Source organism: Lissotriton vulgaris, chromosome 6, assembly GCF_964263255.1.
Source record: "Lissotriton vulgaris chromosome 6, aLisVul1.2, whole genome shotgun sequence".
NCBI classification, from domain to species: Eukaryota; Metazoa; Chordata; class Amphibia; order Caudata; family Salamandridae; genus Lissotriton; species Lissotriton vulgaris.
The window spans coordinates 411,467,535-411,489,676 of record NC_141694.1 but is presented as its reverse complement, the minus strand read 5'-3'; the positions used below and the strand labels follow the sequence as shown (position 1 = coordinate 411,489,676).

The window sequence follows — 22,142 nt, the reverse complement described above, 5'->3', positions numbered from 1 at the left end:
CAGTAAAGATAAATGGTCAAGGGCAGTTGTGTTTTTCATGTCTGCAACATAAAGTGATCGATAAGAATCTGATAATCAGGCGTATCGGCGACTAAGACAGCAGGCCGAATCTCTTTTACTCAACGGCTCCGTCATGGAAGGAAGAAACGCCCTTTTTCTCGAAAAAGAAATATATTTTACTTGCAAGACAGTTGTAAATTTTCCGGGAAAGTACATTAGCCTGGAATATTATAACATATGTTTGAAAAAAAAATATTGTTCGAAAACAATAAAAAGCGTAATTTTTAGGTCATATGATCAAGCTTTTCATCATTAAATTAACAAAAGTAAAATGAACCAATGAAAAGTTTTATTAACAAGTCACATGACCTGTTATGCTTACGTTACGCGCTGCGCGCCGCGCCTCGGATCACTTCCGGGTGCGCTAACGCGGCGTGTCATATAACGCATTACGCGACAACGTAGGTCAAGAATATAGTCAAAATGTCTCCACCAACCAGCGTTCGGAACACAACCCCTTTCAGCAGTCCAAAAAGTTCTGTTAAATGACAACAGAGGGGACAGGCAACAAGAACCATCAGTCAAAGAGGGGAGGGCAAGTTCTTCTCTTCCGGGTCATGTTGGGGCGCTACCGGAACTGATCGAATTGGTAGTCTACAGTGTTTCTGGATGTTTCAGACTAAAGCTGGCGTCAGCATGAGACCACTACCATCTCGTAGCTCCGTCGTGGCCATTCCACGAGCAATCATGGCAGCCGCTCCCCACCAGAAGCCTGCGGGAGTCGGAGGCCCCCAAGACTTTTGTAGAATCTTCACGGCTGAGGGGACGCTTTTCGAGAATGGGACCCAAGCCCTATCAGGGAAGCGTCCGAGTTCAAAGGTGTCCCAGGGCCATTTTAGTGGACCAGGCCCAAAACCGAAGAGCCGGCCGCCATTTTGAGAGTCCTGTGGCAGCCGCCTATCGCTGCACCGCAAGAGCGGGAGCAACTCAACTACATGATGAGCGAGACGCTGTAGTCGCAAGAGCGGGCGGTAAACAGCTGAATGGCGGAAGAGGCACAGTGTAGCAAAAGCGGGCGGAATCAGTGATGTCATCAGTGATGTCACTAACCATGTCATGAATGATGTAATATGTGACATCATCAGCAGTGGATTGCGGGTGCGCGATATATAGTTAGCGCTTATAACTATATATGGAATTTCAATGGTTTTATGCGAGTAAAATAAGGTTTTGTAAATGCAAATCCCTAACTATATATGGCCTAAAACCAATGGTTTTTTCATTGAATTTTCAAGGTTTTGTAAATGCAAATTCCTAACTATATATCCACTATAACCTATGGTTTTTTCTGTGAATATATATATATATATATATCCTTGTACCAATAACATACAATCTAATTTAAAAAAAACATTCTATTACAAATTAAAACATTAAACTATTCAAAAATCTTCAAACTTAAATTTCCCACTCTAGTGAGTGCAACAGTAGGGAAATTGTTGGATAGCGGAGGGGTAAAACTCACTGTTCCCACTCCAGTGAGTGCAACAGTAGGGAAAGTATTAAATAGCGGAGGGGTAAAAATTGCTATTCCCACTCCAATAAGTGTAACTATAGGGAAAATGTTGGATAGAGGAGGAGTAAAAATTACTATTCCCACTTCAGTGAGTGCAACAGTAGGGAAAGTGTTGGATACCGGAGGGGTGAACATGACTATTCCCACTCCAGTGGGTGCAACAGTAGGGAAAGTGTTGGATAGTGGAGGGGTGAAAATTACTATTCACACTCCAGTGAGTGCAACAGTAGGGATAGTGTTGGATAGCGGAGAGGTAAAAGTTACTAGTCCCAAACCAGTCAGTGCAACAGTAGGATAAATGTTGAATAGCAGAGGGGTAAAAATTACTATTCCCACTCCAGGGAGTGCAACAGTAGGGAAACTGTTGGATAGTGGCAGGATAAAATGTACTATTCCCACTCCAATCAGTGCAACAGTAGGGAAAGTGTTGGATAGAGGAGGGGTAAAAATTACTATTCCCACATCAGTCAGTACAACAGTAGAGAAAATGTTGTATAGCAGAGGTGTAAAAATTACTATTCTCACTCCAATAATTGTAAAAGTAGGGAAAGTGTTGGATAGCGGAGGGGTAAAAATTACTATTCCCACTCCAGTGAGTGCAACAGTAGGGAAACCGTTGGATAGCAGAGAGGTAAAAATTACTATTCCCACTCTAGTGAGTGCAAGTATGGAAAGTGTTGGATAACGGAGGGGTAAAAATTACTAATCCCAGTGAGTGCAACAGTAGGGAAAGTGTTGGATTAAGAGGAGTAACATCTAAAATTCTCATTCCAGTCAGTTCCAAATTGAAAACAAACAAACCATCAACAACAAAAAATATTTAAAAAACAAAATAAATTAAAAAATATGTTATAAATTAAAATACAAATATATTTAATATTACAAAAAATAAGAAACATATTATAATGTTAAATACACGACAAACACCACACAATTCACAACCCACATCTAAAAAAAATATTTAATTTATTTGTTTAACATAATTAATTACCAATCAAAGAAATATTATTAATTAAAAAAACTAATTCAAACTCATAAAAATTATTTAATTTTCGACACTTTACCCCTATAATCCCCACAACCGACAGCTAAAAGATACACTGAAAAAATTAATTACACAATTAAAAGTTATTTTCAATTAAAAAATGATTAGTATTTAACAACTAATTATAAAGTAAGAAAAATTAATTTACTCCCACACTCTACCCCATAACAATAAAACCCCACACAAAAAATATAAACAAATACCCAAATTAAATATAAATTGATTAATCAATATTAATGATTAACTAATTTTCAATTAATTAAACATAATTACTTCAAACTCTTTACCCCTATAAACCCCACAACCTACACCGAAAATGAACTACACAAATTCCATATTTCATTTTCAATTAATTGATTATTAATTAACAACTAATTATTAATTAAACATGTCAAGTCAAGTCAAGTCATGAAATTTGTATAGCGCACTACATACCCAGAGGGTTTCAAGGCGCTTAGGAAAGGGGGGAGGATTATTTGTCAAATATCCACGTTTTAAGCTGCTTTCTGAACGCTAGGTGATTCTGGGTGAGGCGAAGGTAAGCGGGGAGTGAGTTCCATGTTTTGGCAGCCAGGTATGAAAAGGATCTGCCTCCCATGGTGGTCTGTTGATGCGAGGTACAGTGGCGAAGGCTTGGCTGGAAGAGCGAAGTTGGCGGGCGGGGGTGTAGAAGGACAGCCGAGAGTTGAGGCAATCTGGTCCGATGTCGTAGAGTGATTTGTGTGCGTGGGTAAGCAGTCGGAAAGTGATCCTCTTATTGACGGGTAGCCAGTGGAGGTCTCTCAGGTGACCAGATATGTGTTCGTTGCGTGGGATGTCTAATATGAGCCTGGCTGATGCGTTTTGGATTCGTTGGAGTTTCTTCTGGAGTTTAGCGGTGGTGCCTGCGTAGAGGGTGTTTCCGTAATCCAGTCGGCTCGTGACCAGAGCATGGGTGACTGTTTTCCTTGTTTCGGATGGGATCCAGCGAAATGTTTTTCTGAGCATGCGAAGAATGTTAAAGCAGGAGGAGGATACGGCGCTGACTTGTTTGTTCATTGAAAGTGAAGAATCTAGGATGACGCCTAGGTTCCGTGCGTGGTCTGTCGGGATGGGTGCTTTTCCGAGGGCTTCCGGCCACCAGGAGTCATCCCAAGCCGAGGGGGATGTGCCTAAGATGAGGACTTCTGTTTTGTCTGAGTTCAGTTTCAGGCGGCTTTGTTTCATCCATTCTGCGACTTCTTTCATTCCTTCGTGTAGGTTAGTTTTGGCGGTGCTGGGGTCCCTGGTGAGAGAGAGGATAAGTTGAGTGTCATCCGCGTAGGAGATGATGTTGAGATTGTGTCGGCGAGCGATGGCCGCAAGGGGGCTCATGTAAACGTTGAAGAGGGTAGGGCTGAGTGAGGATCCTTGTGGTACGCCGCAGATGATTTCAGAGGCCTCGGACTTGAATGGTGGGAGGCGGACTCTCTGGGTTCTTCCATTGAGGAACGAGGTGATCCAATCAAGTGCTTTTCCTTGGATTCCGATGTTGTTGAGGTGTTGTAAAAGGGTGCTGTGGCAGACTGTGTCGAATGCTGCAGAGAGGTCAAGGAGGATGAGGGCGACTGTGTCTCCATTGTCCAGTAGAGTTCGAATGTCGTCTGTTGCTGCGATGAGGGCGGTCTCAGTGCTGTGTTTTGCTCAGAAGCCAGATTGTGAGGGGTCGAGGGATTTGTTGGCTTCGAGGAAGGCGGCGAGCTGGTTGTTGACTGCTTTCTCGATGACTTTGGCCGGGAATGGAAGAAGCGAGATGGGGCGGTAGTTTTTGAGTTCGGTGGGGTCTGCTGTTGGTTTTTTCAGAAGGGCGGTGAGTTCAGCGTGTTTCCAGTCATCCGGGAAGGTGGCGGTGTTGAAGGAGCAGTTGATGACGTCTCGGAGGTGCGGAGCTATGACGGAGTCTGCTTTGTTGAAGATGTGGTGCGGGCATGGGTCTGTGGGGGATCCAGAGTGGATGGAGTTCATCAGGCGGATGGTGTCCTCTGTGGAGATTGGGTTCCAGGCGTTAAGGGTGTTAGCGGGGGGAAGATGGTCTGCAGATGGTAGGGTGGGTTGGCTTCCGGGTTGGTTGTCGAAGCTGTTGTGGATGTCGACAATCTTGTTGTGGAAGAAAGAGGCTAGGGAGTCGCAGAGGGTTTGAGAGGGGGTGATGTCGTTGGAGTTGGCCGAGGGGTTGGAAAATTCCTTGACGATGTTGAATAGTTCCTTGCTGTTGTGGGCGTTGTTGTCAAGTCGATCCTTGAATGATGTTTTCTTGGCTTTTCGGATCAGTTGGTGGTGAGTACGAATGGCGCTTTTGAAAGCATCCTTGTTGCTGGTGGATGGGTCTTTCTTCCAGGTCTTTTCAAGGGAGCGGCACAGTTTCTTGGATTTCTTGAGGTCATCGTTGAACCATGAGGCCTTCTTGTTTCCAAGTTTGTGAAGACGTTTTTTCAGTGGTGCTAAGGTGTCGGCGGTGTTGGATAGCCAAAGGGTGAGGTTGGAGGCGGCTTCGTTGGCATTAGAAGAGAGGGCTGGGGGGTTAAGAAGGAGCGATGAGGAGATCTGGTCGATGGTGATTTTTTTCCAGTTTCTTTGTAGAGTTGGTTGGTGGTGGTTGATGGGTTTTGGTTTGTTGTAGGCGAAGTGAACGCAGCTGTGGTCAGTCCAGAGGAGCTCCGTAGTGTGGCTGAAGGAGACATGGTTGCTGGAGGTGAAGATTGGGTCGAGTGTGTGACCTGCGATGTGGGTGGGGGAAGTGACCAGTTGTTTAAGTCCGAGGTTGGCGAGGTTGTCCAAGAGGGTGGCGGTGTTGCGGTCGTTGAGCTTTTCGAGGTGGAAGTTGAGGTCTCCTAGGAGGATGTAGTCTTTGGAGGGGAGCGCGTGTGGGGTGATGAAGTCTGTGATGTCTTCACTGAATTTTGCGCGGGGTCCTGGTGGTCTGTAAAGGAGGGTGCCTCTGAGAGTTGTCTTGGGGTCGATGAATCTGGAAGTGAAGGTGTTCGGAGTTAGCGAGGTTGGCGTCGGAGTTGGTGGAAATGCGGATGGATTTCTTATGGACGATAGCGATTCCTCCTCCTGTATGGTCGGTGCGGTCCTTGCGTGTGATCTTATAGTCTTCAGGGATAGCGATGGCGATGTCAGGGGCGGAGGAGGCGTTCATCCATGTTTCCGTTAGGAAGGCGACGTCAGGAGAGATGGTGTCTAGTAGGTTCCAAAGGTCAATGGCGTGCCTGTGGACCGAGCGGGTGTTGAGAAGGATGCATTCTAGGTGGTTGGGGTCGGGAATCTGTGTTTTGGTCGTAGCGGAGATGTTGTCGGTGCCGCTGAATCTGCAGGAGTAGCAGGAGAAAGGTCCATGGGTGTGTCCAGGAGCGGCTTGGACGCAGGTGGGGGCGCGGCCGGGGTCAAGGGCTAGGAGGGAGGCGGCATCATAGGAAATGCGGGGGGGCTGGGGAGCGCGAGGGGCAGGGGGTCTGGCGCTGGGCGCGGTCCAGGCGCGGACGGGCGTAGACGGGCTTACCTTTGGCGCACCTTCGGCGCGGATTGGGCGCGGTCGCTGCGCGTGAACGCTGCGCGCGGGAATTACTGTCATATATGGAGAGTGGAGGGGGAGGGGCGAGGGCGGTTCAGCTGGGAGGCGGGTCTGGCTAAGGAGGACGACAATAACAACAAGATGGAGGCGGAGGGGTCAGACCGGCAAGAGGGCTCGGGGTAAAATGCTATTTATGCACAGAGTCGCGCTAGCAAGACCAAATGTTAATGAGCAAAGCGGCGAAATGAACTAAGCAGTCTGCAACAAAGTAACGTTGTCAATTTCACAATGCAGATCGGCAATTACACTATGTGAATGGGCAGCGCGGTAAATTAAGCAGGCAGGCGGCAATCAGAGCACACAGAAGGCAGTAATAACAGTCAGAGTACAGAGTGAATGAGATGCGCAGCAAAACGATACCACAACAGCAGCAGGGGAGCGACCACTCGGCTTGGGAGCAAGGAGTGAGTCACGGCGCTTCCAGGTCAGGACGCGCTGTTTGTTGATTGTGGGAGGGCGGTTCAGCTGGGAGGCGGGTCTGGCTAAGGAGGACGACAATAACAACAAGATGGAGGCGGAGGGGTCAGACCGGCAAGAGGGCTCGGGGTAAAATGCTATTTATGCACAGAGTCGCGCTAGCAAGACCAAATGTTACCCCTATACACCCCACAACCCGCACCTAAAATAATTACCCAATGTTCATGATTAATTGTCAAACAATTAATTAATATTAATTAAGAACTAATTATTAATTTACTAAAAATAAATTACTTCCCACCCTTTACCCCATAAACCCCACAACCCACACCTAAAACAAATCACAGAATTACCATGACTATCAATTAATTAGTTAATATAAATGAAAAACAAATTATTAATTAATTAAACATAAATTACTTCCCACCCTTTGCCCCTATATACCCCACAACCCGCACCTAAAATTAATTACACAATTCTCATAATTCATTTTCAATAAATTAATATAAATTAACAACAAATTAATAATTAATCAAACATTAATTACTTCCCACCCTTTACCCCTATAAACCCCACAACCCATACCTAAAAATAATCCACAATTTCCATAATTAATTATCAATGGATTAATTAATATTAATTAACAACCAATTAATAATTAATTACAAATAAATTACTTCCCACAATTAACACTATAAAACACTAATTACAAAATCGATATTTGAAACAACTGTAATTTTGCAAACAATATTAATGACTTCTATATTTTTAAACGATATTTCTTACCTTACATTCGATATTCTTGACCACGATATTCTTGCTGTCGATATTTCTTAATCACAATATTTCCAACTCGATATTTGTGTAAGTAAACATTTCCAACTCGATATTATGTCTCAACACCTTCCATAATGTAGTCAAATGCACAACGTCTCGGTCCCTCACTGAGCCCATCACCAGAGTACTCCATTAATTTCACTGAGATATAATCAGCTTAGCAAATGGAATTTAAAATATTAGGTCGAATCACACCTTTTTTACTACCTCTCTCCTGATCCTTCTTTATACTCTCTGACTCGTTTCGTGTGCTGGCATCTATCCTGGATCTGGCACCTGACAAAGTGACTGCCAGATGCACTCAAAGATTATTCAAATGGGGTTCAGACAGTCACAGTAGGTATGAGCTGTCTGCAATCAGTTAGAGCAGCAGCAGATGAACATTCTGAACTCCTCTAGGCCCATCCACAGCAGGATCTGGGAACTAACTTCATGTTCCATGATCACCCATCGCCATTGAAGGGTGCACACTCTGACACATTATGTTATAGCAAAACAATTGGACCTTTCTTGGTACAAGGGTGCTATACTATCACCATTGCTTCTGTATGTTGTTTGTAAGGGTGTTATTTGGGAAGTACAGCTTGCACAGTCAAAAACATTACATTCATTAAACTTCTAAAAGTATTTATTCTTTTAATCCCGCCTTTGCACCTTGGGGAAGATTATTTTCATGGACCCAACTTTTAAGTATATTGCACACCTAAATTCAGATAGCGTGTGCAAAAAATTGTACTTTGTGAAAGCAAAATTTAATTCCTAATTCATAGAGTCATGCAATCATGGGATTTTATACATACAAACAGTCTTTGCATGCAACACAATTTGGTCAAACATGTGGAATTTAACTGTTTTCAAATTCAGTAGTAGGTTGGGTGTGTAGTCGTCCTTGCATGGATGTTATTGTTAATGTTTACTAGACTTATATAGCGCACAGCTGTCTCAGCGAAGAGGAGTCCCGGCACTAACAGCAGAGGAACATAGAGACTAAGAAACTTGGCGTCCTGGCGCTGAAAGAAGTGAACATAGAAAAGGGGGACTAGGCCACAGGGAAAAGGTATGTCTTAATGGCTTTTCGAAAGGCCAGCAAGCTATCCAGACTGAGAATCTGAAAGGGCAGGGAGTTTCACAATTTGGCTGCCAAACAATGGAAAGACCGCCCCCCGGCACGGAGACGGTTCACTCGAGGGACCACAACCAAGTGTTGCCCCATAGAGCGCAGCTGGCGCCTAGGAACATAATGTACCAGCAAGTTGGCCAAAAGCCTGGGAGACCCAAGCTTCAGAATTTTAAAGGACAAGCAGAGAGCCTTGAATTCGATCCGCTTGGCCATAGGCAATCAGTGTAACAGCCGGATAGCACCAGCTATTGAGCAGGTTCGCGGTAGCCCTAGTAGGTCTCTGGCTGCTGCATTTTGATCCACGTTTAAAAGTGATAAGCACCCTAAAATTTAAATTTGTGGCACTACATTAACAATGAGTCAATATCTTTCTTCAAGTATTTCTGAAGAATCAGCCCTTGCCGGACTTTGTCCTGATGTAAAGGTTGTTTTCTTACAAGGAATTTCCAAGCAACAGATTATTTCCCGTATCTCTATGATAGTAGAAGGGAGTATCTTTAAAGGACACGTTCCATTAGGAGTAGCTTACCATTGTGAAACAGAACTTTTGGGGAATGGTTTCAATAGGCCTCATACCAATGCAATATGACCATCAGAGACAATAAAATCATTAAATCAACCTGACAAAGATGGATGGATGAGGAGGGAGCTACAGTTTGACTTGTAACCTGGACACATGTATCTAAGAGTATCAATCTAGAACCTTAGTTAGGGTCTTAAAAAACATGTTAAATGTATGGTAGCATAACTGGCACACATTTCACATTTTCGACCATTTCAGTTTAATGCAGTCTTACCACAGGAATGAAATGTATGTAGTAAAGTCCCACTACAGCAGGGAATACCTTTGACCCTTATTAGTAGCTAATAGGCAGAGTAGCTACTCTGTCAAAAATGTAATTAATCTCCGGTAAATGAGATGTATTGAAGGTATTCACTATTCCTGTAGGGAGAGGCCTCAATAAGTGGTAATACCGCAGAACCTGTGTGTCATTAAATAATTACCACACCGTCTGATTATCCCTGATTCATCACTCCCCTCTAAATGAGAGCCAGAGTGTTCTTATCAGCATTAAATAACTATTTCGAACTTTGGTAGCGCAGCATTTCAATGAAGATGATACAACATTGCAGGTCTTGTTTAAGTCGCGCTTCAAAACAATCAGCTCGATGCTGTCTCTTAAAAGTGTTCCTCTACTGTGACCTGCCTCCATACCTACATATACTATTTTCCTGCTTAAATCTGGAGCAAATTTTGCTATTAAATTTCAGGATATGTTATGTTATGTTATGTTATATTGGTCTTTTATAGCGCACGGCTACTCCTAGGAGTGTCCCGGCGCTTTATTGTAAACCTGTAGCAGAAAACATAACAAGAAAATAAAAGGACCAGAAATCAAGAGAAAGGAATGTATCTACAGAGCAAAAAGCCAAGTTTTAAGGCCCTTCCTGAAAGCCAACAGATTGGAGGTACTGCGCAGTGCCACAGGCAGAGTGTTCCAGAGCTGTGGCGCCAACAACCTGAAAGACCGGCCCCCAATGCGTGCCCTTTTCACTCGAGGGACCACAGCAAGGAACAGAGACTCGGATCTCAGGGAGCGGGCAGGGCGGTAGAAGGCTAGCCTCTTTTGGAGATATTTCGCTCCTGAAGCGTGAAGAGCCTTATGGGCCAGGGTCAAGGCCTTAAAAACTATCCGCTTCCGGATAGGCAGCCAATGAAGTGACTGCAAGAGGCCAGAGGTTCTAACTCGCCCGTAGAGGCCAAAAATGGCCCGTGCTGCCGAATTCTGGACCACCTGCAGCCGTTGCAAAAGATACTCCGGCAAGCCCAGATAAAGGACATTGGAATAGTCCAGTCTCGAGCCAATTAAGGCCTGAACCGTGATCTTCCTATGATCTTCCGGGAGCAGAGGGAGAAACTTGCGGAGCATCCTGAGAAGGCCAAAGCATGTACCCGTTAGGCCCAGGATCTGTGATCTCAACGTCAGGCCGTTATCGATCTTGATCCCCAGATTCTTGGCCAGCTGGGAGGAAACATGTTGACAGGCCACCATTCCTGCCAATCTGGGTCCGACCGGCAGCCGAAGAAGAGTACCTCAGATTTATCTGAGTTGCACTTGAGGCTGTTAAGCTGGAACCAGTTAAAAACAGCCCCAAGGCACCCGCGGATACTCTCTCCGTCAAAATCTGCTCCTTTTCCACACGTAAAGAGGAGCTGGGTATCATCGGCATAGGATACGATCTGGGCCCCAAAGGACTCCGCCAGTGCCGCCAGAGGGGTCATGAAGATGTTAAAAAGAGTCGGGCTCAACACTGAGCCCTGCGGGACTCCGACTCCCAATGGCGGCATCACGGCAGAGCAAGGAGAGGCCCAGACCGTTTGTCGGCGGCCAGCCAAAAAAGATCTAAACCAGCTGAGCACCGTCCCCCTCAGACCGATCTCATGAAGTCTGGCGAGGAGACCCTCATGGGGGATGGTGTCAAAAGCCGCCGACAGGTCAAGCATCACAGGCATAGCTTTGCCTCCTGAATCCAGTACCTCCTTGATTGCCTCCGAAACTTCCAAAAGCGCCGTTTCGGTGCTTAAGTTGGTGCGGAAGTCGGATTGGGTGGAATGTAGCAAATTGTGGGATTCTAGAAAGTTGGAGAGCACAATATGCGCATGTGATGTCTTTTTCATTGTGCTCCACAGGCTTTATTTGTTTGTGTCGTGGTTACATTGTAAGTTTATAGTGAAATGCCCCATACCTTTTCATAAACTGGGAAATATCTGGACGTGGCTCGCTGAATGATGAAGTCAACACTCCTTGTCATCAGGTGGCAAAAAGAATGACATTATCACAAGCATCATCAGATCCCCGGTGCCATCTACGTACATGTCCATGCTGAAACAAAACCACAACACCATGTGCTGTTACCAACGCTTGGAAAATCTGATTTCTAAAACCATGCTGACAGTTTTCTCAAAGGAGACTTGCAATGCTCCTTTCAATGTGATTGCTCTAAGTGACTATCTATATGTCTTCACAAGAGGCTAACGCAGTTGCAGTCTACCATTCTGGTTCTGAGCATGTCGGAGGAAATTGAATGTGGTCTCTAGTGATCTAACGACGCATCATGGAAACTAGCATTAAATCCAACTGTCCATTAGTATTATCCACCCAGCTTAGTAGTTTATTTCTCACCATAGGTGATTATTAAGATTCTATATAGAATGATTTATGGTTCCACCTCAGATTACATGGGTGATAATGTTGGAGGAGCAGGTTAAATCGGAGGAGCATAATTTGATTTACAAGAGTGACTCCCTCTTCGTGGTTTATTTAGGAGAGTGCAGTAATTTATTTGATTTTCATCATCATGTATCTAACCACTTGGGAAAATGAGGGGTGTGAATAAGTGTGGCTGAACTTAATGGTGTTAGATTTAAAATGTGTATTTCCAAGATTCTATTTCTTGATAAATAGTCATGTTTTGAATTAACAGACAGGTTTGGTGATTGTATCCCATGTTTGCAAAATTTTTCTAGTAGTTTTGTCATATGTGTGTGTGTGTGTGTGTGTGTGTGTGCGTGTGTGTGTGTATTACCTACTGGCAGTTGCCAGTAGGTAGTTATAGTTAGGACCTAGTTTCCACAGTGACTGGCTGCCAACACTCCAAACCAGGAAGTGTTGCCAGCCATCTTGTGACTCAGTAGAACCGAGTCACAAGAAAACAGTGAAACACTGTGAAGAAACACCCTCACCCTCTAGGCCTGCTCAGGGGATCCCACAAGGACCCCCAGGGCCAAAAAAAGCATGTTTTTCTTTAAATCAGCTGAATTAGCGATGGGGTTGCGAATCCGGCAAGAACATTTTCAAAAAACGAAGCACAGGCTCCTGCGCTTCGTTGTATTTAAGCCCCCGGGTGGGCCAGGTACAGGGGGCACTGAAAAAAATGCATAGGGGGGTCCCAATCCCACCCATGCTGCCCCGGGGACCACCACTTCCCTGGGGCTTCATTTATGAGTTGCAGGGGGGCACGCAGCCCCCCCCCCCTGCAGGACTGGGGACCGCCATCTCCCTGGGGCAGAGTTTAAATTAAAAATAACAAATGTGTGGGGAGGGCACAAGCCCCCCCACATGCCCCAGGGACCACCAACTCCCCGAAGCTTTCTATTTGAAGGGAGGGGGGCTCGGGACACTGCTGTTTGCTATAGCAGGGCAGGAGCCATGCGGCTCCCGCCATATCATAGCAAACACTGGTTTGGATTTTGTAAGCGAGAGCAGGTTTCCTGCATGTTAGCAGCTGCCCTTGTGGAAAAACAATGCCGGCTCCCGCAGGAGGCGGGATCCAGCGGGACCGTGGGGGCATTGGGGCTCCGCACACGGTGCCCAAGGGAGTGGCCAGGGGGGATGGGGCCCCTGGCCAGAAGTGGCCCAGGAGGGAGCCACGTGGCCCCGTCCACAATAAAAGAAAAATTTAATTTTAAAAAACAAGCCCAGTCCAGGGGGATGGGGTCCCCGGGGCAATAGGGGCCTCAGGAGGGTGTTGCAACACAGCCCCCCTCCTTAACAAATATTAAAGAATAAATAAACAAATAAATATGTGGCCATGCCCCGAGGGATGGGGTACCAGGGGCAGAAATTGGCCTCAGGAGGGCCCCTTTTCTGTTTCTTTTTTTTACAATAGGGGTCATGCCCTCGGGGATGGGGTCCCCAGGGCCATGAAAGTGGCAAAAGAAGGGAGGCCACAAAGCCCCCCTTCTGAAAAAGCAAATACAAAAAAGCTGGCATCGCGCCAGAGGCCCGCCCCCTCTTTGCAGCACTCTGAAAACGCGCACCCTGGCGCATTGCAAGTTGGGGAATTGATTCCCCTTGAATACTGAGGGTCCCTAGGGGCCAATTAGCCCACCAGGCACCGAAAGTATGGGCCAGGGAGCTGTGTTGCAGAGAGGTGTTCAGAGGCCATGCCTCTTTTTACACCTCCCTGCAACGCAGCTCCGTGGTGCTTACTGAAGGTACCTGGTGGGCTAGTTGGCCCCCAGGGACCCTCAGGACTCAAAGGAAATTAATCCCCCAATTTACAACGCGCCAGGTGGTGCGTTTGCACAGTGGTGCAGGAAGGGGGCGGGGCCTGACATAGCAAGTGTGCAAACGTACCCCCTGACACATTGTAAATTGGGGGATTAAGTCCTCTTCAATCCTGAGGCTCCCTGGGGGCGAACTAGTCCACCAGGTACCTCTAGTAACACCACAGAGCTGCGTTGCAGAGAGGTGGTCTGAGACTGCGCCCCTTTCAACACCTCTCTGCAACGCAGCTCTGTGGTGCTTACTGGAGATAACTGGTGGGCTAGTTGGACGCCAGGGGCACTCAGGATTTAAGGGGATTTAATCTCCCAACTTAAAACGCGTCACAGGGAGTGTTTACACACTTGTCACATCAGGCCACGCCCCCTACCTGCACCAGTGTGCAAACGCGGCTCTGTGGCGCTTACTGGAGGTACCTGTTGGGCTAGTTGGCCCCCAAGGAACCTCAGGACTCAAATAGAATTAATCCCCCAATTTACAACACACTAGGGGTCCCGTTTGCGCAGTGGTGCAGGGAGGGGGCGGGGCCTGACATAGCAAGTGTGCAAACGTAACCCGTGGTGCATTTTAAGTTGGGGGATTAATTCCCCTTCAATCCTGAGGGTCCTGGGGGGCTACCTAGCCCACCAGGTACCCCCAGTAAGCGCCACAGGGCTGCATGGCAGAGAGTTGGTCCAAGGCCACCCCCCTTTTTACACCACTCTTCAACGCAGCTCTGTGACACTTACTGGAGTTAGCTGGCAGGCTAGTTGGCCCCCAAGGACCTTCAACACTCAAGGGGATTTAATCCCCTAATTTACAATACACCAGGGGGCGCGAAAGAACAGTTTTGCAGGGAGGGGGCGTGGCCTGATGTGATAAGTGTGCAAACGCGCCCTGTGGCGTATTTTAAGTTGGAAGATTAAGTCCCCTTGAATCCTGGGGTCCCTGGGGCCAACTAGCTCACCAGGTACCTCCAGTAAGCGCCAGGGAGCTACCTTGCAGAGTGGTGGTCCAAGGCCACACATCCTTTTTACACCACTCTGCAACGCAGCCCTGTGGCACTTACTGGAGGTAGATGGTGGGATAGTTGGCCACCAGGAACCTTCAGGACTCAAGGGGACCTAATCCCCCAACTTAAAACCCACCAGGGGGTGCGTTTGCACAGTGGTGAAGGTAGGGGGCGGGCCTGATGTGACATTTGTGTACTTTTCCAATCACTCCGCCAAAACCCAAGCACTTATAAATTGACCATGCACCTTCCTTGCAGCACTCTAATCATCCAGTCACTACCCATGCACTCATGCAATGACCCATGCACTAACGCAGGCACTGCTACAATACCCTGAGCAATACTCATGCAGTCCAGCCATCGCCCTGTCACTACCCATGCACTCCTCTAAACACCCAGGGAGCACCATGTACTTATCCAATCACTCCACCAAAACCCAAGCACTTATAAATTCACCATGCACTCTCCTTGCAGTACACTAATCTTCCAGTCAGTACCCATGGTATCATGGAATGACCGAGGCACTAACACATGCACTGCTACAATCCGCTGAGCACTACCCATGCAGTCCTGCCATTTCCCTGTCACTGCCTAGGCACTACTCCAATCACCTAGCCAGCACCATGTACTTATCCAAGCAGTCTACCAAAACACAAGCACTTATAAATTAACCATGTACTCTCCTTACAGTACTCTAATCATCCAGTCACTACCCATGTACTCATGCAATGACCCAGGCACTAACACATGCAGTGGTGCAATCACCTGTGCACCGCCCATGCAGTCTTCCTATCACCAAGCCAGCACCATGTACTTATCCAATCACTCCGCCAAAAGTAAAGTACTTATAAATTCACCATGCACTCTCCTTGCAGTACTCTCTTCATCCAGTCAGTACCGATGTACTTATGCAATGACCCAGGTACTAACACATGCACTGCTACATTCCCCTGTATACTACCGATGCAGACCTTTAACCACCCACACAGTACTGATTCACTCCTGCAATTACCCAGGTAGTACCCATGCTAACCAGCAATACCCCTGCCACTACCCATGAACTCCTCCAATCACCCATCGAGCATCATGTACCTATTAAATCACTCCACCAAAACCCAAGCACTTATACAATCACCATGCACTCTCCTTGTAGCACTCTAATCATCCTGTCACTACTCGTGTACTCATGCAATGACCCAGGCACTAACTCATTCACTGCTACAATCCCCTGTGCACTACCCTTGCAGTCCAGCCATCGCCAGGTCAGTACCCATGCACTCCTTCAATCACCTAGTCAGCACCATGTACTTATCCAATCACTCCGCCAAAACCCAAGCACTTATTAATTCATCATGCCTCTCCTTGCAGTACTCTAATCATCCAGTCAGTAACCATGTACTCATGCAATGGCCCAGGCACTAACACATGCACTGCTATATTCCTCTGAGCACTACTGATGGTAGTACCCATGCACTCTAGAAATCCCTCTGTCACTACCCATGTACTCCTCCAATCACCCAGGCGGCACCATGTACTTATCCAATCACTCCGCCAAAACCCAAGCAGTTATAACATCACCATGCGCTGTCCTTGCAGCACTCTAATCTTCCAGTCACTACCCATGTACTGATGCAATGACCCAGGCACTAACACATACACTGCTATATTCCCCTGGGCACTACTGATGCAGTCCAGCCCTCTCCTTGTCACAACCCATGCACTCCTCTAATCACCCAGCCAGCACTATGTACTTATCCAATTACACCACCAAAACCCAAACACTTATAAATTCACCATGAACTCTCATTGCAGTACTCTAATCATCCAGTCAGTACCCATGTACTCATGCAATGACCCAGGAGCTAACACATGCACTGCTACAATCCCCTGACTAATACCCATGCAGTCCAGCCATCTCACTGGGGCTGCACTCCTCCAATCGCCCAGTCACCACCATGTACTTATCCAATCACTCTGCCAAAATCCAAGAACTTAAAAACTCACCATGCTCTCTCCTTGCAGTACTTTCATCATCCAGTCAGTACCCATGTACGTATCCAATCACTTCTCCAAAACCCAAGCACTTATAAATTCACCATACACTCTTTTTGCAGCACAATAATCATCCAGTCAGTATTCATGTACTCATGCAATGACCCAGGCACTAACACATGCACTGCTACAATCCCCTGAGTACTCCCTATGCAGTCCAGCCATCTCCCTGTCACTGGGGCTGCACTCCTCCAATAACCCAGTCAGCACCATGTACTTATCCAATCACTCAGCCAAAATCCAAGATCTTATAAATTCACCATGAACTCTCATTGCAGTACTCTAATCATCCAGTCAGTACCCATGTACTCATGCAATGACCCAGGAGCTAACACATGCACTGCTACAATCCCCTGAGTAGTACCCATGCAGTCCAGCCATCTCCTTGTCACTGGGGCTGCACTCCTCCAATCGCCCAGTCACCACCATGTACTTATCCAATCACTCTGCCAAAATCCAAGAACTTAAAAACTCACCATGCTCTCTCCTTGCAGTACTTTCATCATCCAGTCAGTACCCATGTACGTATCCAATCACTTCTCCAAAACCCAAGCACTTATAAATTCACCATACACTCTTTTTGCAGCACAATAATCATCCAGTCAGTATTCATGTACTCATGCAATGACCCAGGCACTAACACATGCACTGCTACAATCCCCTGAGTACTCCCTATGCAGTCCAGCCATCTCCCTGTCACTGGGGCTGCACTCCTCCAATCACCCAGTCAGCACCATGTACTTATCCAATCACTCAGTCAAAATCCAAGAACTTATATATTCACCATGTTCTCTCCTCGCAGTACTTTCATCATCCAGTCAGTACCCAAGTACTTATCCAATCGCTCCACCAAAACCCAAGTACTTATAAATTCACCATACACTCTTTTGCACCCCTCTAATCATCCTGTCACTACCCATGCACTCATGCAATGACCCAGGCACTAACTCATGCACTGCTACAATCCCCTGAGCACTACCCATGCAGTCCAGTTATCGCTCCGTCACTACCCGTGCACTCCTCCATTCACCCAGCCAGCACCATGTACTTATGCAATGGCCTAAGCACTAGCACATGCATTGTTAATCCCCTGAGCACTTCCCTCGCAGACCTCTAACCACCTACACACTACTGATTCAGTCCTCCAATTACCCAAGTAGTGCCCATGCACTCCAGAAATCCCTCTGTCACTACCCATGCACTCCTCCATTCATCCATCCAGCATCATGTACTTATCTAATCACTCCACCAAAACCCAAGCACTTATAAATTCACCATGCACTCTCCTTGCAGTACTCTAATCATCCAGTCAGTATCCATGAACTCATGCAATGACCTAGGCACTAACTCGTGACAAATACAGAGGAGTTCATGCTAATCACAGGGGTATCTCAACGCATAGTGTTCCCAAGTGTATGCAGGAGTTTTCACTGTATTCCAAGTGTATTTTAGCATAGCACTGGCTCTAGGCCTGGTTAGTTAGAGTCAGTTACCACTAGTACCCGTCAGCAAAACTTTAGGTGTACAGGAGGACTTTCTGCTCCCCTTGTTCGTTCTTTCTGCATATCTCTGGATTCTTCCTGCACTTTTCTTCGTCTTTCTGGACTTCTGTTGCCTCTTTCTGCATTTGTCTTGCTTCTTTCTGGGATTTTCTTCCTCTTTCTTCACATGTCCTACCTTTGTAGGCATAGTTAGAAAGTAGCATTTAAAAACCTGTTCAAACACACTGAAAAAAACATAGGTTTCAGGGACGTTATAGTTAGAAATTAGCATTTAAAAAACCTTAGAACTTCACCAAAAAAAACAGGTTTCCGGGACGTTATAGTGAGTTGGACATTTCACTCATACAAAGCCAGAGAAATTTGGCCGTTGTAGTTAGTTCAGCTAACTATAACTCGCAGCCCCGCAATGCACTGCTGATGACGTCACACATTACATCATTCATGACATGGTCAGTGACATCACTGATGACATCACTGATGAAATCTCAAATGGCATCACTGGTGACATCATCCACTTGATAATCTGATGCACCTCCTCATACCCTAATATAACCTTTGATACACCCATTCCAAAATACTGACTACCATTTTCGAAACCATAGACACACCAATACCAGTTAGTACATACCCACTCACTAATTCCTAGTTCTACACACACATCCACTCACTCACCCATACAGTCACTCATACGTGCAGTCAACCATAAATACAGCACTATCATATGCACTCACATATCTATACAGATACTCACACACTCCCACTCATCCATAGAGTTACTCACACACCTAGTCAGTCATGCAAAGAATCAATCACACTCCCATTTACTCACCTATACATTTACTCACCTATACAGTTATACACACACCACCTCACTTATTCAAACATATACTTTTATATAACTAATACAAGCACACACTGATCCATACAGCCACTCTCACAATTACTCACTCTCACAAATAGTCATTTATACACTCCTACACTCACATATACTGCCTTTCACATATGCAATTACTTACACATGTACCACTAAGGCATCTATTCACACACCAACACACCCATACACACACTCACCCACCCATACAGCCCTTCACAGATGCACTCTTGAACCCATACACCCAGTGAATCATCCAGTCACACATCTATGCACAGAGTCATACCCCCCACGCACCCACAGAGACACTCAGGCACCCATAGAGATACTCAGACAACCAATCAATATCCCATATAGATCTTCATTTAGCTACTCACCAACCCATGCAACCGCTTACACACCAACTGACAAACTAAACTGTGTGAATGTCCGTATCAGTCACTAACCCATGATTCAGTAAAACAAATTTAATCACTCACTTATACAGTCAGTCACGCACCTACTAAATCATCCATCCAGGCACTTATACACCCACTCATTCTTCAATACGCCTTGGCATATATATAAAACATATTTAAACTTGATAGAAACACACAGTCACTGGATGATGTCATCAGTGATGTCATCAGTGATGTCCTTTGAGATGTTGTCAGTGATGTCCCTGACCATGTCATGAATGATGTAATATGTGACGTTATCAGCAGTGCATTGCGGGGGGCGAGTTATAGTTAGCTTGTGGAAACTTGGCAGAGATTACTCTTAGCATGGGCTGAAACCATTTTGTTTTTGGTATCCATTTTAGTTAAGTCATGTGTTTGCCATGTGCTTCCCCGTCTTTTCTGTTGCCTGCTTCACTAGTACACCAGAGTCATCTTCTATAGTTAACACTGGGCCCAGAGCACACGTAAAGTTCATTGCTGTAACACATGTAATGTGCGAGTATCACAGTTTATGTAATGAAATAATAGGAGTAGGGAAACAAGACCGACAACCAAAAGTTGTTTTTTTGGTTTTATATAAGATTGTGGTCTTCCTTCAATAGGAGATCAAAAGAAACAAACCAGCCGACACATGTTTTTTCAGAAGGATATTTACCTGTGACTCTTCAGGGCTGGGTGTGATACAAAGGTACAGTATGTGGTACAATTAATAAAGAAACATTCAGTCGAAATGACTATTAGTGTGGCAGGAAAAAACACCTCCAGGTGAGTGGAAACCCTATATGAATAAGTGGAAAGACAAAAAATTTGACAAGCATCTTAACGAAAAATAGTAACCATAGTGAGTGAGAGGGGCATCTAAGCCCAAAACTGAAACACTGGATTCCAAAAATTGTTGTAACGCAGTATGAGGAGTCCAAGGGAAAGAAAGACAAAAAGGGGGAAAAGGAAAAAACAAAATGCATTAACACTCAGGATAGTATCCCACTGTCTTTTTGTGATCAAAAACAATTTAGGAACATGGAAATATCTTATCGGACCTGAAGAGCATACACAGAAATGACATGCATGTACCATTCATTTACAAAAATATATATTTTTTATTATTTTATAAGATATTTTATAAATGAATCATATTGAATTGCATATAAAAAATATATAGATAACTCCAGTGTCAATTATTGCAATAATGATAATGATTAACAAGAATAGTTATTTAAATTGTTTCGTTCCAAAGGATACAATACTTTGTTTTCTATTCTAAGGGTCATCAAACATTCATTGAATCAATTACTAAGTGCAAAATGCTACTCAAAATCAGAACAACAGGATGTTTTAAGGCATGGCTTTTCTATACAATAATTCCTACGTGCGTTTCGGTTGAAGCCTTCATCAGGATGCCATGTACATCTATAATTTTGAAACCTTAAAGTCTCATGTTGGGTTGTTAGGCTTCCTGATTATGACTCTGGATGGCCTGGACTGGATCAGACGTTTGTGTGCATAGATCACTTTTTAAAAGATTCAAAGTAGTCTGCTTATTTTATCTGCCACCTCAATCTCTATCTGTTGTATTCACTGTTCCCAGCAACGCTGTGTCTATTATGAGGGTTACTAGTGTCTCCAAATGTGAATAACGAGTTCCGGTCACCATTCAATGGAGGTATCGGCGTTCCAATGTTGTATCTCTAATCCCCGAACAGTTAATGTTCAATGGATTTGGTTCTGCGTTCTCTGGGGTCCCGAATTACGGGCGTCTCACCGACTGGGAACCATGGGTTGCTAAAGTTCGTCCTTAGACAAAAAGGGGGCAAAGGAAAAAACAAAATGCATTAACACTCAGGACAGTATCCCACTGTCGCCATCTACATGAAAGACTGCAAACAGTAAATGAGTTCTTGAGATGCAGGTGAGTGAATGTGAAAGTGGGTGAAGACCATGGAGAATCCACCCCAAAACAATTGTAAGGAAAAAACACATGTATTCAATAAGTGCACCAATAAAATATATACACCAACAAACAACTGAAACCACCTGTAAAAAGTCAACTAGGAGAAAAGAAAAGAAACAGAATGGTGACGCGACTTCCAGCCAATGGTGCCATATGTTCAATAATGAAAAGGCAATTATTCTAAACATGATGGAAAAAGTCCATGATCTGTTAAGAATATCATGTTTTAAATAAACATTGCATAGGAACGAAAAAGTCAGCTAAAGTGTCTAAATGAGTTCCAAATTGTTGCACAGGAATATCAGAAATGAAAACACAAGTGTAGGTGAGCGTGCACCTATAAAAGAAGAAAAGGAGAAGTAGAATGGAGAAGAGGATAATGAGCAGGGCAAGGGGAGGTATAATGTTAAGGGTAGAATTTTCTGGAAGTACCTAAATCTATTCGAAAATTGCGGTATCTGTAAATAGGAAAAAACATGGGAGAAAAAAGTGTTTATCGCTAAAAGGATTTAAGCAAAATAAAGTTGTGTTTAAGAACGACCATGGTCAAGCACTCACAGGGGGACTGGTGATAATTCCAACCCAGAGCGTTGTTTTTTGTTGGGATGCTGGTTGGTAGATTGCTGTGCGTCAACTGCTTAAACAGATCAGATCAGGCCTGGGTGTCATTTTGGATTTT

At 45.2% G+C, this 22,142-nt stretch overlaps 1 pseudogene; it reads right to left on the bottom strand.

Moving 5' to 3' along the window:
• Positions 1-22,142, bottom strand: part of LOC147707399 (glutathione S-transferase 3-like) — a 112,728-nt pseudogene that overhangs the window by 7,045 nt on the left and 83,541 nt on the right.